This window comes from Dipodomys merriami, unplaced genomic scaffold (assembly GCF_024711535.1).
Source record: "Dipodomys merriami isolate MVZ:Mamm:240054 unplaced genomic scaffold, mDipMer1.0.p SCAF_17, whole genome shotgun sequence".
Lineage (NCBI taxonomy): Eukaryota > Metazoa > Chordata > Mammalia > Rodentia > Heteromyidae > Dipodomys > Dipodomys merriami.
Window position 1 is genome coordinate 12,407,838 of NW_027203048.1, and position 16,149 is coordinate 12,423,986.

The 16,149-nt window shown below is 41.4% G+C and overlaps 1 long non-coding RNA gene across 1 annotated transcript in view; it reads right to left on the bottom strand.

Moving 5' to 3' along the window:
• The window catches only part of LOC138829167 (uncharacterized), a 161,304-nt gene that overhangs the window by 143,659 nt on the left and 1,496 nt on the right, over positions 1 to 16,149 (bottom strand). The window lies entirely within an intron of this gene.

Sequence of the window (16,149 nt, forward strand, 5' to 3'; positions counted from 1 at the left end):
AACTTTTCTTGGGTCTGTTTTCTTTCTTAAAAGCTTTTTTCCTATTAATTTATGTAATATAGATTCTTACAAATATTTTAAGAAAATGCTGTAGTTGTAGTATATAGAAGAAAACAAAATCAGCTGCAGCCTTAATAGTGCAAACAAAACCAAAGAACATTTTTTCAAATATTTTCTTCTCAATTTCTTTCTAGGGCTAAAGATGTGACAGTTTCATTCTATACAGAGTACAGAAATGAGTGGGCTACAGGTAAGCAAGGGGTGGTAGAATTTGAAGGACTTGGTTCTGACTCTATGTCTTTGAAGCTTACTATAATCGTCATGCATGATATTCAACCTCTCTGCACCTCTATGCTGTTATGTGCAAAATGAGAAATAATTTCTAATACATGAGATAATCATAAACTCCAATAAAACAAGGTGCATACTTTTGAAAAACATAGTGATGCTTGATAAATTGTATCAGTCTTTTGTGGAAAATAGGTGAAAGATCACCTCACAAATTTGTTTAGGAAGCTTGTACACCCCAATACAAAATCCAAATACAGTATAGACCCTAAGTTCGAGCCCCAGTACCAGGACCAAAAACAAATAAGAGCTGAGAATGTAGCTAGAGTGATAGCAACCCTGCTGAGCAAACATGAGGTCCTGAGTTCAAAACTCCAGTACTGTCAAAACAAAATATTCAAAAGCCAAAAATAAAGAAAATGTGAACTGTCTAAACTTGACTATATCAAGAACCCGAGTCCTAAAAGCTGTTCAGAGGTTTTTGGTTTTGTCTGCCAAGCTCCGAGGAGCAGGCAGGATGCAAAACAGCCAGAGCATTAGGCCTGCTTTGGAGGTGGAAGACAGCAGGAAGAGGATGGGTGCCAAAAGCAGATAGAGTCTGTCACTGTCCACATTTCCCTTCAAAAGAATCTGCTGTTCCCAGATATACAACACTGGACCCATCGCAGAGCATGCAGGCTTCCTGGGGCTGTCCAGTCCCACCTTGTGGGGCTTGAGCTACAGGAGTGCTATATAGCTGGGCCCTTCCTGCCTGAGATGGGATTCCTGGCAACACTGCTACTTTCTCTCAGATTTGCTTCATGGTCCTGAGCTCTCTGTGCAGTCCTTTTGCCCTGCCTCTCTCCTTCCTACTGTCAGATCCACTTGGCAAACCGATGTCTCTCCTGCCTCCTGCTGTTCCCTCCTCTTCTTCCTCACCAGCAATTCCTTCACTATATCTTTTGCTTGTCTGATGGCCCCATAACGTGGTCTTCCTGAAGATCCTGAACTGCCGTACAGAGAATCTATGACTGCTGGAGGAGGAAGCTGGGTAGAAGCTCTGTACTATGATTACCAGAACCCAGGCACTGCTGGCTGGGCTAGCCAACGTCCTTCCTAGAGCTGAGGTTGTACAGGTCCCATACCAGCTCACACTTTTTGCTGTTACCCTGGTGAAGAATAGCTGAGCTACACACACTGCATTGGTGACAGGAAGGGACACAACTTTGAATCTGACAGATTACCAAGCAGCACCTTGCTCTATGTCACCACTCTAGGAAACCACCTGAGCTCACCCGAACCCAGATCTCTTGCTGAGCTTGGGGTGCTCAACTGTTGAATGAGTATTGGACAGACTAATCTCCAGCTTCCTGAGTCTACAAACTGAGTGTGTTAAGATGTCAAATTTGGGGAACTGCCTGATTAAAGTTGAAAAGCATTTGCCTAACCCAGGAGAGCCCAAGATTTCCATTCCTGGTGCTAAAACAAAACAAAAAATTGAAGTATTTTGAAAAGGCGATCTTTACTATTTTCTTGTCAGGGGGAGAAGTGTGTGGTTCCAATGGTAGAGCACTTGCCTAGCAAGCTCAAGATCCTGGTCCAATACAATCCCCACTAGTGGGGCAGGCCTTGAACCTATTAGCCAATGAACAGAGAAGACTGGGCAGGCCTTTCTTGTGAGTAGTGCGGTTAGTAATCCCAGGATGGGGTGGCTTAGCAGGCACAGTGCAGCAGGAAAGGAATGAGGGGGCAGGGAGGAGTGGCACTAAGGACTTGAGATGTGGGAAGGACACGTATCTTTGGGCTCTGTTTAATGTAAAGGTTATTTGCATGTATGCAAATATATGCATATCTATCTATCTATCTCTCACTATGTAGCCCAAGGTCCATTTATTCTCATTCTCCAGCCTCAGCCTCCCAAGTGGTGAAATTATAGGCCTGAACTAACATGCCTGGCTTAGTTTTTTAAAACTAAAATTATTTGGGCCAAGATACAACTCAGTGGTAGAGAGCTTATTTAGCATGCTCAAGGCCCTTGCTTCAATCCCCAGTTAAAGCCTAGAGGCTTAAAAAAATAAAAGGGTGGCTGGGAAGTTGGCTCAGTGGTAGAGTGCTTGCCTCACATGCATGAGGCCCTGGGTTAGATTCCTCAGCACCACATAAGTGGAAAAAAGCCATAAGTGGCACTGTGGCTCAAGTGGTAGGGCACTAGCCTTGAGCTAAAGAGCTGAGGGACAGCGCCCAGGCCCAGAGTTCAGCCCCCACAACTGACAAAAAAAAAAAAAAAGGTCATCCATAATCCTACAGAAATGTTGTGATTACATAAATTAATACGTGTCAAATACGCAGAATATTGAGTAACACACACTAAATACTATCCAAGTGCTCTGGTTACTGATGTTGTGATTGATTTGGGTGCATGAAACATCATTTCATGAAGAACACAGCTACTTCTTAATGCTTTTTTTTGCTAAAACATGAAAAGATCTTCACACATTCATAAACTGTACAAATTTCTGTCTTAATCATTTCCTTCCATTGACCCTTTTTTTTTTAGTCAGGCATGGGGCCTGAATTCTGGGCCTGGGTGCTGTCCCTCAGCTCTTCAGCTCAAGGCTAGTACTCTATGGTGAGCCACAGTGCCACTTCCAGTTTTCTGGTGATTTATTGGAGATAAAAGTGTCACAGACTTTCCTGCCTGGGCTGGCTTTGAACTGCGATCCTCAGATCTCAGCCTCCTGAGTAGCTAGGATTACAGGTATGAGCTACTCTTTATTAAATTTCTCATCTATTTCAACTTGTTTGTGCATCACACAGAATGCTACACATCCATCTACGCTACCTTCAAGATATGTTACTCAAACACTGGACTGAGAACAAGAAAACCTTAGTAGTTCTCATCACTAAATGCTGTTCTGAGTAAATCTAACAGCAAGACAAGCTTGCTGGTGTACTTCCATTTACCCCTGCCACTGGCAATTATCCATGGTGTGTTCATCCTGACATTGAGACGGCCCTGCCCTGTAGCAGTCTTTCTGCAAGATCTTCATGGAGTCAAGCTGCACTAGTATAACAAGTACTGCGGAGAACACAGCTATCTCTCCAGCTGTTGGATGATGTAGACTTTCCAGGAACACAGCAGGACACAGGGATCAGGGTGCTAGGGAAAGAGAAGACTCTTTACAATTCAATAAACAAGCATTCACGGCTGATTTATCTACTCTGTATTCACTATCTTTGTATCTTCACAATCTGTGTCTTTTCACTCTTTCTCCCTTCTCTACTGAAGAAGCTATCCTTTTGTTCATTCTCCAAAACTCAGTTTGGAGCTTCCTTTCTAGCCAGGAAGCCCTGTGCACTCATGGAGCTGCTGAAGGTGTGGCAAGGCAGGGAAGGAGTTAAAAGTCAGGTGGAGACACAAGCCAGCCAGTCTCTCCTGCATCCAAGTGCCCTAGTGAAGGATCTGCCTCTCCCCTCTCAGCCCAGTCTTCTTATGTATCTAAGGATGAAGGATTGAGTCCTGCCTTTTCCTCAGGGTCAAGCAAAGAACCAGGTGTGTGCTCAGGTGCTCAGCAGGCTGCTCATTCCAACCTTGGTCCCCAGAAGACAATAGCCCCCACTGTGGGTCTGGCCAAGGACAACGCCCTTGATCCCAAGGAGACCATAGCCCATTTTTTATGCTCTGCTTCCTTGTTAAGCCCTGTATAAGCCCACCCCAAAATCCAGACCCTGGCACAACCTCCAAACGATGAGAAGGTTTATGTTCCTCTCTGTTCCTCAATAAACAGTCCTCACCTATTGACAATCAAGTCTGGCCTATTGCTTTTCCATTCTCCTCCATGTTTCCCAACACCTAGGTGGTCAGCTCAAACCATTCTTCCCATACTTTGGTGATGTGGATCAACACCTTTCCTTCTTATGCTTCAGCTGCTTCAACCTAAATTTCTGCTGCTTAGAGACTCTGGTGCCAGCTGGGGGCTGAGGGCTCCCGGCTGCTATCCTAGCTATTTAAGAGGCTGAGATCTGAGGATCAAGATTCAAAGCCAGGCTGGGCAGGAGAGTCCATGAGATTCTTATCTCCAATTAAGCACCAAAAAGCCAGAAGTCTAGGTGTAGCTCAAGTGGTAGAGTCCTAGCCTTGAGCAAAAATGCTAAAGAATAGTGCCCAGGCCCTGAAGTTCAAGCCCCAATACCACCACAAAAACAAACAAAAAACCCTCCTGGCACAGGTATACACACCCATACACTCCTCCTCTCCTCCTCTCCCTCTCCCCCCCAGGCTACTAGTTCTGACTACTTCTTGTTTTTTAAATAAGACACTGATTCTTCATTTGATCATTTTATTTTGCGCCACAGTGAAATTCAAGGGCAAACTAAACAAAAATGGCTATAATGGTAACATTTATCTATATAAGTTTTCTAATTTCTAAAGTTAAAGCATATGCATTGTAAAATAAGTTTATGAAAGGTGGACAATGCAGAAGATACCTCAAATGTCATCACATATACATATATATTCACATTAATTTAATATTTTACAAAAATTGGTTCAGATGATGTATATAATCCTATATAGGCTGCATTTCCCACATATTAACAAATTTGCACGTCATGATATAGTTCATCATAGTGCTTGGTGACAGTAAATGTTAATTTTAGAAAGTGGAGGTATTGCTCAAGGGGAAGAGCACTACTAGCCTTGAGCAAAAAAAGCTATGGGACAGCACCCAGGCACTGAGTTCAAGGCACAGTAATAACAGCACACGCATACATACATGTTAATTTTATGTTCAGAGTATGATCACTGAAGTGTATATAATTCCACTGATAAAATTTGTATTTAGAATCTACAGAATGGGTTTTTGTTTTTGTAGGGCTTGATGCTCTTGGCTTGTTTATTCAGCTGGCACTCAAACCACTTGAGCCAGTACTTCAGCCTATCTTTTTGCTGGATGTGGTAGAGAAGGAGTCCTGTGGACTTTTTTTTTTTGTCTTTTCTTTTTTTGGTACTGAGGATCGAACCCAGGATGTTGCACTTGCTAGGCAAGCACTTTACCACTGAGCTATATCTCAGCCCTCCTGTGGACTTTTAAGCCTGTCTTGGCTTCATACCACAGTCCTCCAGATCTCAGCCTCTGAGATTACAAGTGTGAGGTACCAGCACCCAGCTTGCTACTGACATTTTTATGTGCAGATAGGTTTTGAAAGAAGTTGAATTCTGGGGCTGGGAAGGTGGCTCAGTGGTACAGCGCTTGCCTCGCATGCTCAAGGCCCTGGGTTCGATTCCTCAGCACCACATAAGCAAAAAGAAAAAAGCCGGAAGTGGCGCTGTGGCTCAAGTGGTAGAGCGCTAGCCTTGAGCTGAAGAGTTGAGGGACAGCGCTCAGGCCCAGAGTTCAGGCCCCACGTCCGGACCCAAAAAAAAAAAAAAGAAGTTGAATTCTTTTCATTTCCATGATACAAATCACCTCAGACTACTGGCAGTGTTACATTCAGAATTAACTCACAAAAAAGCAAGCTAGGAGGCATGTGCCTGGCAGTCTCTCAGGTGACCTTAATGTTCTGTAATGTGGACAGTGCAGATAAAATAGCAAACCCTGCTTACCTCAGACTGTTTCATCATCAAGAGTCATGGAAATAACAAGGACCAACGCAATAGCAGCATTTATGGAGCACTTAATAGGTTTTAGGGACATTACCTAAGCACCTAGCATCCATTATTTATCTTGTGTTCACAATAACCTAACATTATTACTATTTTAAATAATTAGTTGGTCCTCTTGCCTAGGAAGTTGTAGTGCTGAGCTTTGACCTAGGACTAAAAAACTCTGAAGGTTATGTTCATTAACATTTTATTCTGCTTCTTAATTGGCTCACCTAACTTTGTATATTCTTGCCCTAAGACTCAGATATTGAAATATAAAGAGGTTTCTTGTTGGGGTGAGTTAGCAGAAGCTTTACTAAAACTTTTGTTGTTTTTAACATAATTTAAGGGGATTGTCTAATATCCTCTTAGTTGGAGATATCTGATATCAGTTAAGGGACAAAAATCTCTGTTCTTTCACCCATTGGACAGTTCTATAAGTTAGACTTATAGAAATAATTTGCATTACAAGAAATCAAATTATTACCAAGTATGGTGGCTCACCCCAGTCATTCTAGCTTGGATTTTCCTAAAGTTATATATTACAGCCTATTCAGGAGGCTGAGTTCTGATGATCAGGGTTCAAAGACAGCCCAGGCAGAAAAGTCTATGAGATTATTATCTCCAATTGACCAGCAAAAAAAAAGCAGAGAGTGAAGGTACAGCTCAAATGATAGAGCACCAGCTTTGAGTGAGGAAAAGACAAGCAAGAATACAAGGCCTGAAAATCATACTCTAATACCTACATGAGAGAGAGAGAGAGAGAGAGAGAGAGAGAGAGAGAGAGAGAGAGAGAGAGAGAGAGATTGTGTATACCACTGAAATTAAAACTAATTATAAAAAAACTAATTATAAAGCCAAACATTGGTGGCTCACGCCTATCATCCTAGCTGAAATCTGAGGAGCATGCTTTGAAACCAGCTAGGATAGAAAAGTCCACGATATCCTCATCTCCTATTAACCAGCAAAAAATCCAGAAGCAGATTTTTGTCTGAAGTGGTAGAGTGCTAATCTTGAGCAAAAAGCTCTGGGACAGCACCTAGGCCCTGAGTTCAAGCCCCAGGACCAACACACACACACACACACACACACACACACACACACACACACACACACACACACACACACACACACACACACACACACACACACACACACACACACACACGCTATAAACAATATCAAGTAATAAATAACAAAATTCAATATAAAATATGACTTTTAGGAAAATCCAGTGATCTATTGTTTTTCTGCTGCTGCTATAACAAATTATCCTAAACTTACTGGCTTAAAACACATGAATCGAGGGCTGGGAATATGGCTTAGTTTTAGAGTGCTTGCCTAGCATGCATGAAGCCTTGGGTTTGATTCCCCAGTAACACATAAACAGAAAAGGCTGGAAGTGGTGCTGTGGCTCAAATGGGAGAATGCTGGCAAAAAAAAAGAAAAAAAAAGGGTGAATTTAAAACATGAATCGATTATCTTATGGTTCCAGAGGTCATGTCCAAAATGAATTTTACTGTGCAAAACACAGCTAAGTTGGCAGGGTGCTGCTTCTTCTGCAGGCTGTTGAGAAGCCAACTTGAGCTATAACAGTGAAACCATATGTCAAAAAGAAAAAGTAGTGTTAGTATATTCATGTTGTTGTGCAACAGATCTCCAGAACATTTTTATTCTGCATGCCTGAAATTCTCTTATTAAATAATAACTCATCTCCCCATCCTCCAAGCCCAAATAAACACTACTTTACTTTCTTCTGTGAATTTTACTACTTTTAAGTACCTCATCCAAATGGAGTTATACATTTGCCTTTTATAACTAGTCATTTCATTTAGCATAATATCCTCAAGGTTTATTTAAGTGGTAGTATGTATCAGATATTTACTCCTTTTTATTTATTTATTTTCATTTATTTATTTATTTTTTGGTTGGTCATGGGGCTTGAACTCTTGGGCACTGTCCCTGCACTCTTCAGCTCAAGGCTAATGCTCTACTGTTTGAGCCACAGTGCCACTTCCAGTTCTCTGGTGATTTAATGAAGAAAAGAGTCTCAGGGACTTTCCTGCCCAGCCTGGCTTTGAACCTCGATCCTCAGATCTCAACTTCCTGAGTATTACAGGAGTGAACCTCCGGCACCCGGCTATCCTCCTTTTTTAAAGTTAAATAATATTCCATTGTATGGATATAACATATCTTGTTTATGTGGACATTTTGGCTATTGTCAGTAGCACTACTCTGAACAGGGATGTAGAGATCTTTCTGAAACCTTGCTTGCAGTTCTTGTGACTACATACCTAGAAGTGAAGTTGCTAGATCATATGGATTAGTAAAATTGTATAATTAATGATTTTTGTGACAACTTTTAGTGAAATGGCAAGCTTCTAAATCATTAATCTACAAACGTGATTATGGCGATTATGGCTATATATTTGTTTCTCCATACTATAGACTGTTCATATCCCCCTCCTCTGCCAGATTTGACCAGCAGACTCCTAGGCAAAGGATGAAGAAATGCCCATGCAGTAATATCTCAAAACATTGTTTATTAAATAATTAATATTGCAATTAGCACCATGGGGCAAAGAATGAGTTTAACCCACAGATATGGTTAAACTGAAAATCACGCCCCCAGCTTCTACTTTATACATTCAAATTGGCCTGGGGAAATTGTTTGAAAAAAGGGTACAGGAAAATAAACAAAAGGGCACATTCTAAAGAGTAGATGTCAAAAAATCAGGAAGTTTTTTAAGCAGTTTCTATAAGGGATCCAGGAATTTCTGCACTAAGGTAAGTACATATAGGGACTCTGTCTTTTGACAGGAATTAATGAAAAAGGTCAAACACTCAGAATCCTATGTCTTTAGACACAGGATTAAAAACAACATAAACCAGGGGTTTCCACTGGTATCATTCATACTTCAAGCACACAGTCAAACCTCCTGCAGCCAGTCACAGTCCCCACAGGTCTCTAAGATTCCCACACTCTCACACCCCAAATTCATATGTTGAAACTGAATACCCTGTGAGATAGAGTATAGCAAACAGGACCTGTGGGAGGTGTCTCTGTCTCAAGAGCAGAGCCCTCAAGGACAGGATTAATAACCTCATTAGAAGAGAGGAGATACCTTGGTCTTGTAAAAACAGAGCAAGAAGGTGACTGTGCCTATAAGCAGGCCTTCACCAGGTTTGCAGGGGCCTTGACCTTGGAATTCTCAGTCTCCAGAATATGAGAAACAAATGTGGTTTAAGCCACTAGTATATGGTAATTTTTTAATAGCAGCCTGAACTGACCAAGACTCTCCCTTAAGGAGCTCTTCTATTTAGTTACATTAACCAGAGCTTTCATAAGCTCAGCTAAAGTATATATAAAATATATAAAGTATATGTGTGTATATATTCATATAAAGTCTATATGAAGAATATACTTTATATATACAGTACATATGTAAGTACATATTTATATATACACATATATAAGTATACACACACACACACACACACACACACACACACACACACACACACTTAATCTGGTCCGTTTGAGCCTAGTGGAGCAGCTTAGTCCATAATGAAGTCTCTTACATTTATCTAGCAGGTTAAACCAGGCAGAGATGATAAACAACTGAAGGAGCCAGGGGAGTGGTGAAGCAGATTATGGCCCATAATCAGACTCAAGAAGGGAATGACACTCCCAGGCCGAAGGACATATTCGTAGTTTGTGCTATGGAGGAAATTCATGAGTTTTATTCAGGACAGGCTGAGTCTCTCATTATCCATCAAAGATAATCAATCCTAGATCCAAGGAAAAGCCAAGAAAAATAAGTGAGATAGAGATCTGAGGCAGTTCATTTCCACTGGGTCTCAACAGGACTCTAACTGGCATTGCCTGAGAGGTACTACTACCTTTAGAACGGTTGGGGGTGTGTGACCCAGTGTAGAAGGCTGGGGGAGAGAAGGGAAGATTAGTAGGCTGTGGAAAATGTGAGGCGTAGAGAGAAAATTGACAGCTGCTTGGCAGCTCCAGGGTGAGAGTTCTTCAAAGCAAGAGGAGGAATCCCAGAGTGAAGAAATCCAGGAAGTCTCAGTGGCAGGGGACTCAGAGAACCTGGGCTAGAGTTCACAGCTATTAAATAGAATCATCTCCTGGGAGCATAGAATACAGGAAATATCCTTGTTATTAGCTAGAAAAAAGTACCAGGGTGTGTTGTCTTTTTCTTTTCTTTTTTTTTTTTTTTGCTTGAACTCAGGGCCAGGGCACTGTCCCTGAACTTCTTTTGCTCAAGGCTAGCACTCTACTACTTGAGCCACAGTGCCACTTCCAGATTTTTCTGGTTATGTGGCACTCAGGAATCGAACTCAGGGCTTCATGCATTCTAGGCAAGCACTCTACCACTAAGCCATATTCCAGCTATCATCTTATTTTTGATTCTATAGACTTCAAAGAATGTTAGAGATAGCACACATCAGTATGAAGGGATTTTTATCCTGGCAATGCAAAGCTGGTTAAATGTAGAGATGGTCTATAAAATGGATTCTATAAAAAAAGTAGCACAAGAGAGAAAAGCTATGGTCCTTTTAATGGATACTAAAAATGGTACTTGATGGAACTGCATACCCATTTTTTATTTCTTTTTAAAGAAATGATGCAAATTGAATTCTAGGAATATGACAGAAATATTCACACATGTACTCAAAGATAATGTGAACAAGGCTTTAAAAAGAAATAAAAGGCAAAATGACTGAAAAGTAGGCAGTAAAACTATGATCATTTGCAAATAAGGAAATTTTTCTGGCCAAAAAAATGCAAGATAGTATAAACTACAAAATCATTACCTTTCCTACAAAATAATAACCAGTTGGGGTTTATAGGATGTAATATGGGAAGTTCCCATTTACAGTAATCCCCTGTATTATAATTTATTTGGGGGGCAAGGGCTGGCCATGGGGCTTGAACTCAGGGCCTGAGTACTGTCCCTGATCTCTTTCATTCAAGGCTAGCGCTCTACTACTTTGTGCAACAGCGCCACTTCTGGCTTTTTCTGTTTGTTTTGTTTTGTCGGTCATGGGGCTTGAACTCTGGGTCTGAGCGCTGTCCCTCAGCTCATCAGTTCATGGATAGCACTCTACCACTTGAGCCACAGTGCCACTTCCGGTTTTCTGGTGGTTTATTGGAGATAAGAATTTCAGAGGTACCAGTGGCTCAGGCCTGTAATCCTAGCTACTCAGGAGGCTGAGATCTGAGGATCACAGTTCAAAGCTAGCTGGAGCAGGAAAGTATGAGACTCTCATCTTCAATTCACCACCAGAAAACAGGAAATGGCACTGTGGCTCAGGGGGAAGAGTGCTTACCTTGAGATGATAGAGCGCAGGGACAGTGCCCAGGCTCAGAGTTCAAGCCCCACAACCGACCAAAAAAAAAAAAAGTGCAGGGACAGTGCCCAGGCTCAGAGTTCAAGCCCCACAACCGACCAAAAAAAAAAAAAAAAGTCTCACGGCCTTTCCTGCCTGGGCTGGCTTTGAACTGAGATCCTCAGATCTCAGCCTCCTGAGTAGCTAGGATTATAGGTATGAGCCACTGGCACCTGGCTGGCTTTTTCTGTTTATGTGGTAGTGAGGAATGGAACCCAGGACTTCATGCATGCTAGGCACACTCTACCACTAAGCCACATCCCCATCTCATCCCTGTATTTATTTTTATTTATTTGTCAGTCCTGGGGCTTGAACTCAGGGCCTGGACACTGTCCCTGAGCTTCTTTTGCTCAAGGCTAGCACTCTACCACGTGAGTTACAGTGCCACTTCTGGCTTTTTCTGTCTATGTGGTACTGAGGAATCAAACCCAGGGCTTCATGCTTGCTAGGCAAACACTCTAACACTAAGTCACATTCCCAGCAGAGCCTCTGTATTTTAATGGAGCTTGAACTCAGGGCCTTTTGCTCTCACTTGGCTATATTTTGCTTTATCACTTGAGCCATACTTCAAATGTCAGTTTTTTTGCTAAAATAATATTTGATGGAACTGCATACCCATTCTTTATTTCTTTTTCAAGAAACTCTTCAAGTTAACTGGAGATGAGAGCTTTTTAAATCTGTCTGTCCTGGCTGTCTTAGAACCTAGATTCTGAGATCTCAGCCTCCTGAATAGCTAGGATTATAGACAAGCCTCTGGTGCTTGGCTTGCAGTCTCATTTTGAGGTACTAAGAGTTTGGATTTCATCATACATATTTCCAGAGATGGCTACAATTCAGCTGAACACACCCTCAGCAGATGTATAATATCTAAATATAACCCTAAGATGATATATTAACAATGTAGACTAGGAGGAGGCTTGGATACCATGAAATACCAAAATACATTGAAAAATGTTTGAATAAATGGAAAGGAACATCTTGTTTATGGTGGGAAAATCTTAGTTTCAATAAAACATCAATTTGTGCCAAATTGTATTATTCTAATCAAAAGTCAGGTAGAGCCCGGCATGGTGGCTTATGCATAGATCCCAGCTACTCAGAGGTGAAGAGTGAGGTGAAGATGCAGCTTTAGGCCAGTGTGGACAAAAAATTCATGAGATCCATCTTAATCGATAAAAAGCTGGATCTAATCCCAGGACAGCCAAAAAAGAAAAAAGCTGGATGTGGTAGCATATGTCTGTCATCATCCTACTCAGCCTTCATAAACAGGAACACTGAGATCCAGATCGCCTGGGCATAACTCAGGACCCTAAGGAAAAATAACTGAAGCCCTGAATTCAAACTTTATTACCAAAGGAGGGGGTGTGAGGGAAGGGGGCAGTGTGGAATCAAATAGATTTTTTTCAAATCAACCTCCTAGGGTTTTTGTTTTGTTTTCATTTTGCATTGCTATTCTATATTTGCTACATTGACTCTTTATTACTAGTTTTGGGGGGGGGGTTGGTCGGTCATAGGGCTTGAACTCTGGGCCTGGGTACTGTCCCTGTGTTCTTTAGCTCAAGGCAAGTGCTCTACTGCTTGAGCCACAGTGCCACTTCTGGTTTTCTAGTGGTTTATTGGAGATAAAGAGTCTCATGGACTTTCCTGCCGGGAGGGGAGTGGGAAGGGAGGGGGCTTTGAATGTCAATCCTCAGATCTCAGCCTCCAGAGTAGCTAGGATTACAGGCGTGAGCCACTGGTACCCGGCTTAGTTTTTTGTTGTTTATTTTTGAGACATGGTTTTGTTATGGAGCCCATGCTGGCCTCAGACTGGAGATCTGCCTCCAAGTGCTGTGATTGTAGGTAGACCAGCACACTAGCTATATTGTCTTTAATTTGGTATTTTTTTATTTCATATGAGTGTTCCATCATCAGCTCTGATGCATCGTTTTTCAATGCTAATCAGCATTTCCAAATAGTTTTTATTAACTATGGGAAACCATCATTCTATAGTTTTTATTAACTATGGGAAACCATCATTCTAACCAGTCACTTAATAATAACTTGGAAAAGTCTGTCCTCAGCCCACTCACGCAGTCATTCTTGTTACCAGTAAACCTGTCTCTTCCATTCCATTTCTGTTTTCCTTTCCTAATACTTAAGACTCTAAAATTATAGCAAAGATTTTAGTTCAAGTAGGGAGAACTAGGGAAGAGAACACTTCTTGCTCCCCACAAAGCATACTAGGGCTTTTAATTCTGCACATTACCATTATCTAGATTAACGGTTACAATTTGATTATTTTCATCTTCTTTCAAGTTTACAAACATTGTATTCAATATGTCTAAACTGGGTGACCTTGAATGAGCTAATCACTGTGCTTCAGTTAACTTACCTATAAAAAAGGGGTGACAACAGTACTTACCTAATAGTTTTCAAAATTAAGAGTTTATAACCAGGATGCCACCTGTCATCTTAGCTGCACAGGAGGCTGAGAACTGAGGGTCTTGGCTCAAAGATAGCCTGGGAAGGAAGGTCTATGAAACCTTTATTTCCAATTAACCACTAAAAATCTGAAAGCAGAGGGACTGGGCATGTGGCTCAGTGGTGGAGTGCTTGCCTAGCATGCATGAAGCCCTGGGTTCAATTCCTCAGTACCACATACACAGAAAAAGCTGGAAGTGGCACTGTAGCTCAAGTGCTAGAACACTAGCCTTAAGCAAAACAGCTCAGGGACAGTGCAGGCCCTGAGTTTGAAGCCAGCCTGGGCAGGAAAGTCTGTGAGGCTCTTATCTCCAATAAACTACTAAGAAAAAGCTGCAAGTGGCATTTTGGCTCAAGTGGTGGAGAGATCTCCTTGAACACAAATAAGCTTAGGGACAGCCTCAGGCCCTGAGTTCACAAGCCAAAGATCTGACCAAAAAAAAAAAAAAAAAAAGGTTAAAGAGCTGTGGCTCAAGTGGTAAAGTGCCAGCCTCAAATGAAAAAGCCCAAGGTCCTGAGTTTAAGCTCTAGTACCAGCACAAAACATTTAAGAGGCTCATATCTGGAATCCTAGCTACTCAAGAGGCTGACTTCTGAGGATCAGGATTCAAAGCCAGCCTGGGCAGAAAAGTCCCTGAGACTATCTCCAATTAACCACCAGAAAACCAAGTGGTGCTATAGCTCAAAGTGATAGGGCCCTAGCCTTAAGCAAAAAAGCTCAAGGACAGTGCCCAGGCCCTGAGTTCAAGCCCCTACAACTGACCAAAAAAAAAAAAAATATACATCTACATTCAATTCAATAATTTTAGAATAGGAAATTATTTTCTATTTTAGAATAGGAAATACTTAATGTGCACTTTTATTTATTTTTTGCCAGTCCTAGGCTTGAACTCAGGGCCTAGCCCTGTCCCTCAACCTCTTTGTGCTCAAGGCAATCCCCCTACCACTTGAGCTAGAGCACCACCCTTCTGGTACTTAATTAGAGATAAGAGTCTCACAGACTTTCCTGCCTGGGCTGGCTTCAAACCACCATCCTCAGAACTCAGTCTCCTGAGTACCTAGGATTACAGGCATGAGCCACCAGCATGTGGCTAATAAGTATTTGTTAAAAATATTATTACCAGGACTGGGAAGGTGGCTCAGTGGTAGAGTGCTTGCCTCGCATGCATGAGGCCCTGGGTTTGATTCCTCAGCACCACATAAACAGAAAAAGTCAGAAGTGGTGCTGTGGCTCAAGTGGTAGAGTGCTAGCCTTGAGCTGAAGAGCTGAGGGACAGTGCCCAGGCCCAGAGTTCAGGTCCCACAACTGACAAAAAAAAAAAAAAATAAAAAAAAAAAAAAAAAAAAAAAAATATATATATATATATATATATAATTACCATTTTCTTACCTAACATTCGAAGTTCTGTTTCCTATGAGGTTAAGTCAGTGTACTTCCTTTTCAAATGATTATATTCAGAAAAGCTCAGAAAATATTTTACCAATGAACAGGGGTGCTCATTGCAGCAGTATTTTATTTTATTCTTTTGCAGCGGTATTTTAAATAAAAAGAAGGTAATCCATATGTCCATTAGTAGAACATTTTTTAATAAAAGATGGTGATGTCATACTATGGAAAATAGGGAGACAAAGATAAATTTGTAGATAAAAGACACATTGGATGTTTAAAGATGGTCATAACTTACTGCTAAGTGCAAAAGATCAAGCTGAAGACCCATAGCTCCCGGGCATATTCATTTTGGGAAGAACAGGAGGATACACATGAAGCTCTCAATAGAGGGCAGAAGTTGGTGTAATATGAGGCAGAACCCTGGGCATGATGAGCTATGCTTATAACACCAGTTACTCAGATGGTTAAGTGTAGAAAGTTGGAGGCCAGCTTAGGAAATCAGCAGTCTCTTGTCTCATGATTTTATAAAGGACAGACAGGCCTGATGGTATACATCTGTAATCCCTGCCAGTGTTGGGGAGGCTAAGGCATGAGGATCCCAAATTCCATGCTAGCCTGTGCTCATATGGAGACTCTCACATGGGAGTTAGGGCTGGGTATGTACTTCAGAGTTCGAGAGCTTGCCCTCTATAAGCTCTTGGTTCATTTTCCAGTATTAAGGGGGAAAAAGGTTCTTTCTAATTCAAACTTAATACAAACCAAGAAATAAGGAAGAAAAACCCATTGTTTAAAATTGCTCAATCTCTTAGGAAATTCACTTACACAAAGATACCCATTCCTTTCACATTTGAGGTTCAGATTTATTTAACCAAAATTGAGTGAAAAGTCTTGGGGATTTGGAGTTGACCAAGAGTCTAGTGCTGGGATTTGCATGTGAACTTCTATCCCACCAAAAACATTGCACATCTTGCATCTT